We start from the raw sequence: 15770 nt of genomic DNA, 5'->3' as shown, positions 1-15770 counted from the left end.
GCGGCCAGGCAGGAAAGAGTGGATCCAGTCAAGGGCGGTGCCCTGGATGCCGGCCTCTCTGACACGGTCGACAAGGATACCATGGTCGACCGTGTCGAAGGCGGCTGACAAATCCAGAAGCACCAGGGCCTGACAGATGTTGGCGTCGGCCCCTCTGCGCAATTCCTCCATCACAGAGAGTATAACTGCCTCTGTGGAGTGCGCAGGTCTGAACCCAGCTTGCTGGGAATCCAAAAAGCGAGATTCCTCAATAAAAGAGCTGAGAGTCTGGGTAACATGTGACTCCAGAACCTTACTGAGGAAAGGGAGGAGAGATATGGGCCGAAAGTTGCTCATGATGGAAGGATCTGCCGAGGGTTTCTTTAAAATGGCCACCACCTCTGCCTGCTTAAAGGAGCGAGGGACCTCGCCCATGGCGAGAGAGTTGTTCAAAAGAGCCAGGGGGGGTTCGGGGCAGACAGTGAAGGCTTCGCGGAGAACTATGGGAGGGCAGCAATCGCTGGGAGAACCAGAGGAGACTTTGTGTAGGAGGGCAAGAAAGCCTTCCTTCAAGATGGGGGGAATCTGGGTTAAAGTGTGGGAGTCTGGTGGGGGACAGAAAACAACAGGCTGAGGGAGGGCAAGCGAGGCTTGAGCGGGGATACTGTTTTTAATCTTAATTATTTTATCGACAAAGAATTGATTAAGAGAGTCACAAAGTGACTGGGAAGGGAGAGGTGCAATAGTTACTCTTTCAGGGTTGGATAGTTCCTCAACTATTGAAAAGATGTCCCTAGATTTGTTGGCTGAATCCGAAATTTTATTAGAAAAGTAAAAAGACTTGGCTGAAAATATAGCTAGCTTATACTTTTTAAGCAGAGAAGAGAATATCAGTTTGGTTTCAGGGGAGTAGCCCCGGCGCCAGCGCCGTTCAGCCTGTCGAAGCCCGAGTTTCATCGCTTTAAGATCTTCAGTAAACCACCTTTGGGCATCATGGCGGCGCCTGGCTTTAACCAGTTTTAAAGGTGCCACGGAGTCGGAGGCAGAAGTGAGCCAACAGGTCAGGCCCTGGGCTTGAGAGTCAATAGATCCAGTGCTAGAAGGGACGGATGTGCTAAGAAGGGAGGTGAATTTGCTCAGGTCAGCCCTGTTCCAGTTACGCGCGGGAAAGTTGGTTTCTAAAACATTGGTAACAGGCAAGGGCATGGCTAAAGTGAAGGTGATCATGGAATGGTCTGACCAGAGACATGGGAGGATGAGGGGAGTGGAGATGTCCAGACAGGAGGTCCAGACCTGGTCCAAAATGTGGCCCTTAATGTGAGTGGGTGAGAGTATGTGCTGGGTGCAGTTCAGACCCAAAATAAGGTCAGAGAAAGCAAGAGAACATGGGGATTCATGAGCATCGGAAGGCCAATAGTTAAAGTCACCTAGGACCAAGATGTTAGTGTTGTTAATGGCAAGTTGGGAGATAAGATCACCAAACTGGGCCGAAAAGCTGGGCATAGGCTGGGGAGGACGATAGACCAGGACGCATATAAGAGACAAACCTGGCTGCTCCAACCTAAGCACCAAGCAGTCGGTCATAGGAATACTGGTAGTGACCACTGGGGAGAAACAAATCAGGTGCCTGATGATGGCTGCAACGCCACCGCCTGATTTGCCAGAAGGGCGGTTTACTTGAAGTATGTAATAGCCCGGCGGGATTGCAGCCAAAATGTCGGGAGAGGAGTCTTCAGTGAGCCAGGTCTCGGTGAGAAATAAAATATCAGGTTGCTCGGACCCCAGAAGATGGAAAACATCCAGCTGATGGCTAACCAGGGAGCGAGTGTTGAGGTAGATCACTGATAATTTAGGTTTGCGGGCCCTTACAGATGGTGGGGAACTAGTCCTGGAAACCAGGTCAGCCGGTCTGGAGGCGCTCGATAGAGATGTAATCTCGGGAAAGACCTTTCTAGCCGTAAGCAAACCCAATGAAGCAAGCCTGGAGTAGGACTCAGGGGGGGGGGAGCGTGAAATCATGGAGATGAATAAGGGAAGAGCGGGAATATGCAAGAGGACAGGCATAATGACGTGCCCCGTGCCCCAGTCGGCCGCGGACGGGCGCAGACGGGCTTAACTCAGGCGCACCTCCGGCGCGCCTTCGTCGCGCCCGTTGGGCTCGTCCGCTGCGCAGACACATGAGGCCCGTTTAAGTAGGGGCGGATCTCGAGGGGTGTGGCGATGATGTCACTCGCCTGACCAACCCAACCCAAGATGGCGCCCCCGGCCGCTGAGAGCCCGCCGAGACGATCAGCACCCAGCCGGCCGTCGGTGCTCTCTGGAGGTGGAAAGCAGGTGAGTGTCCTGTAGAGCTTTTTTTAGGTTCCTGGAAGTAGGTCAGGGCAAAGAGTAATGATCACGAGATAAAACGTGCCTCTGCTTTTGGTTCAGCAAAGCGCTGGTAAAATCACTATACAAGTGTCCAAGTCACAGTCACAACATCGCTGCTTCTTCAGCAACAGGTGTGGACCCCCTGCCACCAGGTCGCCAGCCTGCAATCACTGGAAGGCGGGGATGTCTCTCCTAAGTAGGGGCGGATCTCGGGGGGTGGGGCGATGATGTCACTCGCCTGACCAACCCAACCCAAGATGGCACCCCCGGCCGCTGAGAGCCCGCCGAGACGATCAGCACCCAGCAGGCCGCCGGTGCTCTCTGGAGGTGGAAAGCAGAAGAGTGTCCTGTAGAGCTTTTTATAGGTTCCTGGAAGTAGGTCAGGGCAAAGAGTAATGATCACAAGATAAAACGCGCCTCTGCTTTTGGTTCAGCAAAGCGCTAGTAAAATCACTATACAAGTGCCCAAGTCATAGTCACAACATCGCTGCTTCTTCAGCAACAGGCGTGGACCCCCTGCCACCGGGTTGCCAGCCTGCAATCACTGGAAAGCGGGGATGTCTCTCCTAAGTAGGGGCGAATCTCGGGGGGTGTGGCGATGATGTCACATTTGCCTGACCAACCCAACCCAAGATGGCGCCCCCGGCCGCTGAGAGCCCGCCGAGACGATCAGCACCCAGCCGGCCGCCGCTGCTCTCTGGAGGTGGAAAGCAGGTGAGTGTCCTGTAGAGCTTTTTTTAGGTTCCTGGAAGTAGGTCAGGGCAAAGAGTGATGTCAGTATCCTGTTGTCATATAACTAGATATTTATTCCAAATGTTAGACGAGACGTAAGTACATTCTTATTCAAAGTGACCAGGTATCAATTTTACCCACACAATTCGGGCAGACTTGAGTAATTTATAGCATCAAACAACAAGAAGAGAGGTAGGGAGAATAAGGAACCACTCTTAATCCCCGGTCAAGTTTTTGCAAACAAAGAAAGAGTGTTCAATGGTACATAGAGAACCACACTTGGAGCAAAGAGAAGGGAAATGTCACTGGCCTCGCTTTGGTCAGTTAGAAAAGCCCTCACTCACCGACCTGGTCGATGACATGCTTCATCATCGGGCCCCACTGAAGAGGCCGAGTGCCTCTTCAGTGTGCTGCGACGCCAGATCTACTGCGGAGTGGGTTTTTTTGTGAGTTCAGGCGTGATGTGAAACTAATTAGTGGTAGTGTGAGATAAAAAATGTCTTCAGTGTGTCAAAAATAATTTATTATATGATCACTAGGACATTAGTAAAATCTAGTGTTGGAAGATGAACCCAAATTAATTGTTAGGTTAATTCCAATAGATGTTTACATCAGTCAACATGTTTCTGCCTTTGAAACGGAGTAATTTTACCAGGCATTCGTCAGGACAACAAAATGGACTAAACCCTGGTGGTCTGAGCACCCTTAGGCTCACTCTAACCATGGGAAGTGAAAGTTAAAGATGAAAAAGTAAAAAGTGCAATAGGAAAGAGCTTGCTCCTTCCCGGTAACTCCTGGTTTAGGAGGCTTACCAACTGTAAGGTTACTGCACTTGTAAATTACAAGTCGGGGTCCGGTCGAGGGAGCAGCAGGTTCTGAGAGGGTGCCTGGCGTCTAGGGCGGTGTGCCAAATATGCTACCACCCCCTCTCGTGACCCATGGAGCCGATCATATGTAATTTACAAGTGCAGTAACCTAACAGTGATTTCAAACAGGGGAACATCAACAAGGAAATGGAGACGTTAATCAAGCATGAGGTCAGTACCATTATCAACCTTACTGATAATGTCAGTACTTACCAAAGCAGACAAGCAACTTTTAACATTGGGCTTAACATTCTACCCGGAGTCTAACTTTTCATACAATCACAGAAAAAGACATATACAAGTTTATCCGTAAATTGAAACATAGGACATTTTTCCAACTTAACAAGCCTTCTACGAAAATCATCGATCCAGCAGGAGTAGCTACTGATACTAGCAATTTACAAGTCAAGGACTTAGCAACCATTCGTTTGTTACAGTCTCTGGCAAATGAGAATCCTGATTTTTCTAGTTCTGTTAATGACAGTCTGTCTGTAGAAGGTATCCACATGGGAGTTGCAGCTTCCAGTCCTTTTCGTCCTCCATCTTCTTTTTATTCACTTATGCCTAGGGATTCTATCGACGTCTTTAGCGATACGTTTATTGATGAAATGAAACGACTCTATAGTTCCATCAACTCTAAACGCAATCATAACAACCATCAATTAAAATGCTACTGTGCCCTCATGAAAAAATTACAAACTAAACATGAGGTTATTGTGAGCAGTGCCGACAAGGGAGGTAATGTCGCCTTATGGCCCAAATCTGATTACTTAATTGAAGCTCAACGTCAATTTTCTGACACCAGTTGCTATTGCATAGTCTCTCGTCAACATCTGAGCACAGTAAAAGATAACGTCTTCAAATATCTCCTGCAATGGAAAAGAACAGGCCTATTGTCCAAGAATTAATACAATTTCTTGAAGAATGACCACCCCACCATTCCAATGTTGTACTTCATTGCTAAGGTACATAAAGGCATATCTCCGGTTCCAGGCAGACCTATAATCTCAGCTAGGAACAACATATTTGAAGCTATGTCTAAATATGTAGACTTCTTTCTGCAAGACCACATGACCAGATTGCCCTCCTTTATTAAGGACACAGGTGTTTTTTTGAGGAAAATCAATGAAGTTGAGTGGCATTCAAATTGCTTGGTGATTGCAATGGACATAGCTTCTCTATATACGAGCATTCACCACACTGATGGACATGAGGCAGTCAAATATTTCCTTAATGATAGAGCCATTTCTTTACATGATCACAACTGTATGCTGTTAACTATGATTGATTTGTGCCTCAATAATAACTTGTTCCTTTTCAACAAAATTTTGTATCAACAACTGAGAGGAGTGGCTGTGTGGACGTGCTTCTCCCCCACCTATGCTTGTTTACTGGTGGGCTGGTGGGAGGAGCACGCTCTCAGGACACTTCACAAAGACATCTGGGACACCTGTATTAAATACTATTGTAGGTACATTGATGATGTCTTTATTGTGTGGGAGGGTACAAAGGAGGAAGCATCTCAGTTTGTGACGACAATCAATAACAATGAGCACAAGCTCAGTTTTACTGCCACCATCAATGACCATAAGGTAGAATTTCTTGATGTGGAAGTGTATATTCATGAGAATAGAATTCAAACTAAATTACACAGAAAGAGTACTGCCCGAAATTCTACATTACATTTCACCAGCTCACACCCCAACACTTGATTCGCAGTATACCGTATGGCGAATTTCTTCACATACAGTGTATCTGCAGCCTTGACTCAGACTTAGACCATTTCCAACAAGAGACCTTTGATTGCTTCTTAGAACGTGGGTACAAACAACTGGATTTACAGAGGGCTTTGGGCAAAGCTAATTCTCAACCAGGTGAGTTCTATTAAATACCGAAGAGGGAGCGTAATTTAGACTCTTCAGCCCAGTCAGCAGCTGATGAGGACAATATTGACATTCAACCTATCAGATTACTAACACGGTACAGCAAGCAGGAAAAACATATTCGCAAAATAATATATGCTCAGTGGCCCATTGTACTCACAGATTTAACTCTTAATACACTCTTGCCGCCACTTCCTGCTATTACGTTTGGAAGAGCACCCTCCATGAGGGATGCTCTAGTTAAATCTAGTCCTGAACTGACACAAAAAACACTTGGCTTTATAAGACAATTCTTTTTTAAAGTTCGTCGTGGCAGGCCTGCAAATTTGGGGCCAATTTAACTGAGTATAGGACTGCCTTTAGTGCTAGTCCGGTTCCTTTAAAGGATCATTATACCTGTCGTACTGAATACGCGGTATACATGTTAGAGTGCACTTGTCATCTAAAATATATTGGCAGTACAAAGCTCCCTGTGTTTAACAGAATTCTAAGGCACTTACGAGCAATCATCAACTTTGACCCAAATTATCCACTTCAAAGCAGTACACCAGTATAAAGTCAATGAATTAAAATATTCTGTGATCGGGGCAGTCCCCTTATCTATTCTCGGGTAATGGAGAGAGGAAGCTGTGACAACTTGAGTCATATTTTATTATGACTCTTGATACTAAGATGCCAAACGGGTTTAACATATGCGGGGACTTGCATAATTTTTTGATAGCATTATTAGAAACTAAGTTTCTTTTATTTGCAGTGCTCTGAGAGCCTGCTTGTGTCTATATGACTCAGTGTCTCTTCATCTTGTCAGTACTGTGCTTATATGATTCTTAAAGCCTCACTGTTTGCTGTATATACATGAATGTTTTGTGTTTTCCATCCTATGACTGTATCTCCATATAAATTGTGTATTTGGCACAGGTACCATGTAGATTCAGCACTAGCACTTTGATCAGTAACCTGGTGGTTGCATTCTATGAGTATTTCTTGCGCCTTTGCACAGCCTCCAATACTTTTCATATTGTGTATAGGGTTTACCTAGGTTATTTGCACATTTGTTTGCACATTTGCACATATGTTTCAGATGATAGTCATTTTTTAATAGACTTTTAATTGATAATATTTATACTTGTTTGCACAAATAATAATTTTTACATTGTGTAATTTATTATAGTGTATTTTGCCCATATGGTTTGTAGCATAATAGGGTTTATATAGGAGAGGAGAGTTTATTGATAAACATGCGTTAGTTTTCATTCTTTGCACTTGCACTTTATTATTACGTGGCACAGACCACAATTTTATTTTGCTTATGTGCTCTGACTGTTGTTTTACATGTTATTTTATCATGATATTTTTCAATATGATATATGTTTTAATCTGCTCTCTCCTTTAAGCATTTATATGTTTTTAAACCTAAGGCAATATTTATTTCCGCACTAATAGAATATATCCATGTATTTAGGTGCCTAATTTCTACAAGTGTTTATGTATTTTAGTCTGTTTTCTTAACAAATACATTTAATAGACTGTTTTTTACTTCTGTGAACTAATTTTTACCACTCCTCTGCAATGATTGGATACCCTTGGTATTTTAGTAGTGATTCATCAGTGTCAGTGGAGCGATCAAAACGCATCAGGGTTAACACTTGTCTGTTTCACTGTGTGGTGTTCAAGAAAATGAAATAAGAACTGCGAAATACATTGGATTCTGCGGAGGCGTTTTTTTAGGTCCGTACCTGCATTGAATCCTCCGCATTGGAGAAGATGAGATAGGACTGCTGTTTCATATATATATACATATATATATATATATTTATATATTACCTACTGGCGGTTGCCAGTAGGTAGTTATAGTTAGGACCGACTTTCCATGGGAAGAACATTTTTATTTTGCTTATAACTTTGGCGTCGTGTTGTGAATCCTCATGAAATTTCCAAAACTAATTCTTTGTTCATATCAGCTCCTATGTTGAAAGTTTGGGGGTGATTCGTCAAGGGGGGGGCTGAGAAAAAAGGGGGGCCCAAAAACAGAATTGCCCCAAATTTGGTAGGGAGAAGGGCCTTGGTCTAGAAAGTATGCTTTTGTTTATTTGGTGTAAATCGGTTCAGTAGTTTTTGAGAAATATCAAAATGTAGCAGATATTTATATTTGGGAATTCTGCCATCTGATTGGCTGAGGTGTTACAAGCACGAGCTTGCTGCTGATTGGCTGCGATCGGTGCAAGCAGTTGCAACCAGGAAGTGTTGGCCACCATTTTGTGATTCAGTTGAAGCGAGTAAGGGGAAAAAAGGGAGAAAAAAGTGGGAAAGAGGAGGGTAGGAGAGCTGTGAAAGCGTGCGTGTAAACCGTGAGCTGAGTGCTGTAAACTGATGTGCTCTGGACGCTGTAGCATACTAGCCGAAGCAAAGTATTTACCCCTACAGGTGTGAAAGTGCTGTTTTGCCCACTGTGAGATGGTGCGGAGGTGAGGGGCCGGTGAACTCGCCGATGAAAGCATGTGCCTAAACTGTGAGCTGAGTGCTTTGTAGCATACTGGTAGAAGCAAAGTATTTACCCTTACCGGTGTGAAAGTGCTTTTTTGCCTAGAGTGAGATGGTGTTGAGGTGAGGTACTGGTAAAGTCGGGCATGAAAGCGTGTGCTTAAACTATGAGCTGAGAGCTGTTAACTGATGTGCTGTGGGCGCTGTAGCATACTGGCTGCTGTAGCATATGTGTGAAGGTGGTGTTAGTATGCATTTAGAGTATAGCGGAAGTGGGAAGGAATTTAATAATTGGTACCGGTCTGAAGACTCAGGGATGAAACTGTGAGTGTAAGTCCTTTGTTTATTGCTGTAAAGTGATGTGCTGTGGGCGCTGTCGAATACTGGCCACTGTAGCATGCCTGTGTAAGTAGTGTTAGTGTGTGTTTATACTATACACGGAGTGGGAAGTGAACTACTCACCCCTACCGGTCTGAAGACTCAAATGAAGTGTTTTAGAAAGCAGGAATAAAGAAATAATTGTGAAGAATATAATGCAGAATGTTGCAATGCCATAGAAGACAAATGGTGAAATGAGGTATGTCTAAAAAAGCGGCTGTGTGTAATAAAGGGATGGAGTGTGAAAATTATGTAGAAAGTGTCTTTATTTAAGTGCCATAATTGGACCTACTGGTGCAAGAGTTAGGGCAACCAGATGATGCAAAGTTGAACCACTTCTGCTGTATTCAAATGTAAGCTTCTGCATCAGTGAATTGCATATTACATGTTACAGTTGCATGTGACATAAACAATAGCTATTACCCTTGAATGACTCTACATTCTATAAGGAAAATAAAGGTAGGATACTATTACCACATGTTTCCTTTAAGAAAAGAAATACATAAAAAAGAAATTGCAACATTTAATCATCAAACTTTTTAGGTACCTTGGCAGTACTTTTTTGTAACACAAAATTATCAACAGTAGAATAGTCAGCAATAGATTCAATGTGGTGTGTGTCAGAATTGGTACTAGTTCTACCCACATTGGAACTTTGAGGATGAATACAAACATTGCGCTTTTGAGAAGCACACTTGGTACCTTTGTAGTCAAGCCATACATTATTGTCTTCAGCTGTTTGAAAAAAACATTCCTGTGTAGAGAGCTAAGGCATCGAGCTGAGACAAACTCCAATCGCTTCTGGTGTAGTCAAATCAAAGCTCCTGCATCAGTGAATTGCACATTATATGTTACAGTTCTATGTGACATACACAATAGCTAATAGACATGAATGAATAAATCGTATAATGAAAAAAAAGGTACTTTACGATTACCAAACTGTGCCAAGCAGTTCCTAAACAAAGTTTGTGTGAAAGGGCTTCGTGAATAACAGGCAGGCAGAGAGGCGTGTGCACAAAGAATAGACGAGGTTTCTGAATGGGTGTCATGTTTAGGCTAATTTAGGAAGTAAATAGCGTATTTGCATAGGCCATACATCACCGATCCCTTGTTAGAGTGGAGACGTAAGGGGCAATAATGAAGACAGAGTTCAAATGTCTGAGTATACTTAGACAGTTATCAAAGTAGTAAGATTGAAGTGTATTATAAAAAAGTTAAAGGAAAAAGTCAAAAAGATGGAAAAAATCCATAGGCTGGGATAGAGTTACTCAAATTGACACTAATTTTAAACAAGAGTTTATCCACCCTACTTCCACATATTATTGTGAACACCTACACGTTCATTCTGTGCATGGCTGTAAAACTTCAAAAAAGAGCAGCATTGATTAATACTATTAATGTACAGTAACACTGCATACAACAAACACCACTGCTCCTAAAAATTACTTTGCACTGTATCAATATTCACGAATGCTCCACCTGGTGCTACAACTGCATGTGATTGTACTGCATGTACAATTGTCGTACATGCATAAACACCTAGAAATAGCATTTCGGAACTGGCAGACTATTTGAGTTGAAGTTAAGCCAAGTTTTTTGGCCGCCTGATGATGAAGACAACACCCAAAGCCAGGTGCAAGAATTGGCTGGCTGATGAAGACAAGTTGAACGCAATGTCCACTTACTGTTGAGCAAGGAAATGATATCAAGAAAAGATGGAGAACTCTCACGAGGCCAGTGAGAGGGACCGTGACATGACGCAGCTAGGATCTGGGGTGCGGCCACTGGTGACCAATCAGCACCTCAACTCAGATTGAGAACTTGGAAGGAGAGAGTCATGTTAATCTTGTGTCCCCTGGGTCTGGTTGGGGTACTAGATGCCGTAGAGGAGAAAGGAACCTTAGAGCAACAGTGAAATTGGTGAACTTTACATGAACATTATTGAACCATCATACAGAGGTGACATAATAACGGTTAATAGTGTGCAGGGCCCTAATGACAATGCACACATTTGCGCTGTACTATTTGTGCTGTACAAAAGGGGGTGGTGATGGATGGAGCATCTGAATCAATCAAACACTCACACCCAGTCAAAAGATCTGGGTTTAATCCATCACCGTTCTTTAGCCCACTCTGCCACCCCAGTTCAGACATGGCTATATGAAAATCAGTCTGACCCTGTGCCTCATGGGAACAGTCCAGCCCGAACTGCCAAGCCATGTCTTCCCTGGACCGGAAACAAGCTTCCGAGGACCGGTTTCTGGCATTCCAGCCATCTTCAGCCCGGCTTGCTTGAATCCAGTGGCAGAGTGAGCAAGGGACTCACGTCTGAGCATACCCTGCCACACTTATGGCGGCCAAAAGCGGTACAAAAGGGGGTGGTGATGGACGGAGCATCTGAATCAATCAAACACTCACACCCAGTCAAAAGATCTGGGTTTAATCCATCACCGTTCTTTAGCCCACTCTGCCACCCCAGTTCAGACATGGCTATATGCAAATCAGTCTGACCATGTGCCTCATGGGAACAGTCCAGCCCGAACTGCCAAGCCATGTCTTCCCTGGACCGGAAACAAGCTTCCGAGGACCGGTTTCTGGCATTCCAGCCATCTTCGACCCGTCTTGCTTGAATCCAGTGGCAAAGTGAGCAAGGGACTCACGTCTGAGCATATCCTGCCACACTTATGGTGGCCAAAAGCGGTACAAAAGGGGGTGGTGATGGACGGAGCATCAGAATCAATCAAACACTCACACCCAGTCAAAGGATCTGGGTTTAATCCATCACTCTGCCTCCCCAGTTCAGACATGGCTATAGGAAACCGGTCCTTGGATGCTTGATTCCGGTCTAGGAAAGACATGGCTTGGTAGTTCGGGCTGGACTGTTCCCATGAGGCACAGGGTCAAGGCTGATTTGCATATAGCCAGTGTCTGACCTAGGGTGGTGTGGAGTGCAAAAAAACGATGGATTTAGGCCCAGATCTTTGTACTGGGGTGAATGTAAGGCATTGTTTTGCATTCTGTCGATCAACTGTGTTTTTTGCAATTTTCACCCCGAGTGGGCTGAGTAAGCTCAGACGTGAGTCCCAGGCTCTCCACATTACTGGAGTCAAGCTATCCAGGCTGAAGAAGGCTGATAGCCAGAAACCGGTCCTTGAATGCTTGATTCCGGTCTAGGAAAGACATGGCTTGGTAGTTCGGGCTGGACTGTTCCCATGAGGCACAGGGTCAAGCCTGATTTGCATATAGCCAGTGTCTGACCTAGGGTGGTGTGGAGTGCAAAAAAACGATGGATTTAGGCCCAGATCTTTGTACTGGGGTGAATGTAAGACATTGTTCTGCATTCTGCCCATCAACTGTGTTTTTTGCAATTTTCACCCCGAGTGGGCTGGGTATGCTCAGACGTGAGTCCCAGGCTCTCCACCTCACTGGAGTCAAGCTATCCAGGCTGAAGAAGGCTGATAGCCAGAAGCAGATCCTTGGATGCTTGATTCCGGTCTAGGAAGGACATGGCTTGGTAGTTCGGGCTGGACTGTTCCCATGAGGCACAGGGTCAAGGCTGATTTGCATATAGCCAGTGTCTGACCTAGGGTGGTGTGGAGTGCAAAAAAACGATGGATTTAGGCCCAGATCTTTGTACTGGGGTGAATGTAAGACATTGTTCTGCATTTTGTCCATCAACTGTGTTTTTTGCAATTTTCACCCCGAGTGGGCTGGGTATGCTCAGACTTGAGTACCAGGCTCTCCACATCACTGGAGTTAAGCTATCCAGGCTGAAGAAGGCTGATGGCCAGAAACCGGTCCTTGGATGCTTGATTCCGGTCTAGGAAAGACATGGCTTGGTAGTTCGGGCTGGACTGTTCCCATGAGGCACAGGGTCAAGGCTGATTTGCATATAGCCAGTGTCTGACCTAGGGTGGTGTGGAGTGCAAAAATACTATGGATTTAGGCCCAGATCTTTGTAATGGGGGTGAATGTAAGACATTGTTCTGCATTCTGTCCATCAACTGTGTTTTTTGTACTATTTGTGCTGGCACATGCTTTTATGCTCCACAAGTACCACCAGGAGGTATATCTTTGGCAAAAATGCTGAGGACACAGGTGCACCGTGCAGTTTTCTGGTAGGGTACGCCTAAACATTCCAGTTGTCCACATTCTTATGAACATTAGATGGTAAATCCACCCAAGAAAAACCATGACAGTGAAGTAGCAACATTATCCGGAGGATGCTGTTAACACCAGATTATCCTCTGGGTGTCAGTGTGTAGGGGATTCCTGTACATGGACCACCCACTAATCACCACACCCTTTTGTGGGTAGCATCCGCCATCACCATTCAGACGACACAGATGGGATGAGCGATTACCAGTATGCAGCCATCTGCATTTATGCATTGGAAAACCATCCAATCAATGTTAATCAGGTCAGGCAATTTTAATTGCACCTTCTCCAGAAAATAATACAACTATCATAAAACTGCCTCACTCGGAACCCCCTTTGGTTGGTTTGAAAGCACCTACCCAGAAGGAAATGTTAGATGTTACAATGAATCTATTTCAGGGGCCCTTAAAGAAACCAGAGTGATCCTCTCAACAACCAGCCTCACTGGACACAGAAACGTGTTTTAATTACTGACCAAAATCTAACTCCCCGCTCTCATGTAAACCCTAGGTAGAGGATGGGGACACTTGTTGAAATTATGAGCATTTTAAAGTAGGAGGGCTAGGGTTTATTCTATTCCAGTTCCTCGTTTTATTATGCCTTTGTCACCATGTCTGATGTCTAACTTAATCATTCTAAATGGGATTCTACAAGCTCTGACCAGGCTTTCGGTTGTAACTGTACATATTCATCAATTCACATCAGAACCCCCCCCCCCCCCCCCCCGCCCCCGTGAATCTAACCTTGGTTCAGTTGTTTGCTATTTTCACGTGCATTCATGAATATTTTTCAATAACATTTTATCATCGTATTTTTGTTACCAATGTTATTGTTCATTTTGCTCACAACAGTCAAAGTAGGTCAATGAATTCAATTATAAATTATAGAGCCTCAATTCTGTATGCAATGTAATCCTAAAATACTCCGTTAAATAAAAACAAATTGATCAACAATCATATACTGGATAAAAAGAGACAAATTGGCAATCAGGAACTTGATAGTATGAGGCTGTGGAAATTCATAATAAGGAATAGACATGCCATAAAATTAAATTATGGTTGATTAAGTACTTTTTACCTCCCATAGAGCATTTTCAAATACATATTTCTAAAGAGAATATCAATATTTTTCAAATATCTGGAATTTTCTCAGAGAATCTAAAGAATTCCTTTCCAAATGATACCTATAAAATTTTTCGCTGCTTCACCGGGACAAATAATTATAGACTTTCCAATTGTGTGTAATAATGTAATGCCAACAAAATTGCATGTATATTTTTCTAAGGTGGATCTAAGCCCGAAAATGGTTGGGTGTAAGTTAAGTAGTGTTGCTATATTCAAAATATATTAGAATTTGCTGCATACGTCTTTACAGAAGATATTCATCTGGTGCAATAAAAAAAAAATTGCTTATATAAGCCAATTTTGTTTTGACTGTGTGCGCGATGTATGGCTGTCCTTGGATTTGCTTTTATGAATGTGCTGGTGTCCGAATTGTTTTACTAGGAAGAAGTAAAGTGTTTTTTATGTTTGTTGAGTCAGACGCACAAGTATTATCAATTGATCTTTCCCTCCATAAATTGGTATACATTTTGTGTACCAATTCTTCATTCCATTTTTAGCTATATTCAGTAACAGCCGCGGCTCCTCCGCAAGGAAAAATAAAACGATGCTCTATCATTGTTTTATTTTTAATTCATCAGGTGTGAGCCAGCGTGAGCAGATTAGGGCAGGGCCAAGGCATAGAAGGGGGAGGAGGAGTGCTAGGTGCACTAAGTTCTAAGTGCTCATGTGTGTTTGGCCGGCCTTCTCGGGCTGCCAAACACAAATGCACACTTAGGTTTCTCCAGCACGGCTGCATTGAACAGCAGGGCTGGAGAATGGGACCCAGGGGGATCCTGGCGCGAGCCGGTGTCCCCCTGAGATTGTTCGCGCCATGGAACAATCCATCGAACGCAATAGGGCAGGAGCGAGGTAGTGGGCGGGACCTTAGTGCGGGTGGCGTAGGCAGGTTTTTCCTGGGCGGGAACGCCTCACTTGAGGGATTCGTCTGGCAGTGTTTGTTTGTGGCAACGGCCCCTCCTTTCACGCTGAGGTGTTTTTTCGGAATTTGGGGCATGGCCTTGAACGTCGTCAAGGACGCGGTTCGCGTCCTCGTGAGGCGGGGCGTGGTGACCTGCTCGGCCTTGGTGTCCCGGAGTGTGTGGCAGTTGGCCCCAAGCGACCGCGGCGCTCGGCAGCACAGTGGGTGAGTGATGCTGTCAAGGATCCCCCTCGGTAGAGGAGGCTGTTCATCCACATGAGCAAAGATGAATGTCCCACACACTTCCAGACAACAACGACCCAAGCGAGAAGAGATAACTTGTTCAAAGTCAGCTGCTACCAAAAAGTGTGGGGGGAATTTTCCCAGGGAGTATACCACTCTCCCCCAGCCAGGACGATGTAGCTGCAGTCTTGATGGCAGGAGATGGCTGGAAATAAACGTACAACAATACTAACCTCACCAGTAATTTACAGGACTGATACATAAGTGTTCAACATAGCATTCCACTTACCTCACCAGGTGAGCGTCAGGGCTTTAAGCTAGCAGTCAAGTGGAGAACCAGGAGGTACAGAAGGGAACCTGGATGACTACCAGCAAGGATACCTCTAAGGCAGAAGGTACACAATTCCAGTCCTGCTCTTAAACTGAAGACAGAGCAAGACTGGGCCACAAGAGCAGCAGATGACAAGCTCGTGTCACTTATAGAGCTAAAGACAAAGTGACACGGAAACTCCCACTTCCAGCTCATAAACTTAAGACAGAGCGGAGTGAGGAACAAATAACACACAACACAGACAATCCCCACTTCCCGCTCCTAAACTTAAGACAGAGCGGAGTGAGGAACAAATAACACACAACACAGACAATCCCCACAATATAC

The sequence above is a fragment of the Lissotriton vulgaris genome, chromosome 7 (assembly GCF_964263255.1).
Source record: "Lissotriton vulgaris chromosome 7, aLisVul1.2, whole genome shotgun sequence".
Classification (NCBI taxonomy): domain Eukaryota; kingdom Metazoa; phylum Chordata; class Amphibia; order Caudata; family Salamandridae; genus Lissotriton; species Lissotriton vulgaris.
This window is presented reverse-complemented; position numbering follows the sequence as displayed.